Consider the following 755-nt stretch of genomic DNA (forward strand, 5'->3'; position numbering starts at 1 on the left):
AATTCCTCGGCTTTCATGCTTTATAATTTCACGAAAAGTAGAGGCAAATGAAAATAAGTAGCGACGGGTAATAAGTGAACTAGTATGAAGGTATATCTAGTTAGTTATGAAATTTTATGTTATTTTTTTATATAGAGTTAAGTGTAGGTCTTGCATCAAGTTAAAAAAAAGACTGGCGTAGACACCTTAGTTACTGTATAAATTGTGCTTCACCTGGCCCGTAAGGGGATCGAACCCTCGACATCCGCGTTATTAGCACGGCGCTCTAACCAACTGAGCTAACAGGCCCTTAGCTAGTTACAAGTTTATTCAAGATTGAATTGTCAGTCAGTACATGCTGCTTAAGTCCATACAGGTATATATATACAGTATATGTGTGTGTGTGTGTGTGTGTGTGTGTATGTGTATGTGTGTGTGTGTGTGTGTGTGTGTATGTGTTGTGTGTGTGTGTGTGTGTGTGTGTGTGTGTGTGTGTGTGTGGGTGTGTGCATGTGTTCATATATCTGTCTATATCTATAAACATAGACACACACACACACACACACACACACACACACTCACTCTATGTAGCTATGTACATATATACATATATATATATATATATATATATATATATATATATATATATATATATATATATATGTACATATATATATATATACATATATATGTATGTATATAATATATAATATATATATACATATATATCTACATATATATATGTATATATATATACGTACATATATGTGTGTGTG

General features: G+C 32.5%; 1 non-coding gene across 1 annotated transcript; it reads right to left on the bottom strand.

Annotated features, from left to right (window-relative positions):
- Positions 1–214: 214 nt before the first annotated feature.
- Trnai-aau lies at positions 215–288 on the bottom strand. Its single transcript has one exon. It is a non-coding gene; the product is annotated as a tRNA-Ile (tRNA).
- Between the last annotated feature and the right edge of the window lie 467 nt (positions 289–755).

The sequence above is a fragment of the Penaeus monodon genome, chromosome 9, assembly GCF_015228065.2.
Source record: "Penaeus monodon isolate SGIC_2016 chromosome 9, NSTDA_Pmon_1, whole genome shotgun sequence".
Classification (NCBI taxonomy): domain Eukaryota; kingdom Metazoa; phylum Arthropoda; class Malacostraca; order Decapoda; family Penaeidae; genus Penaeus; species Penaeus monodon.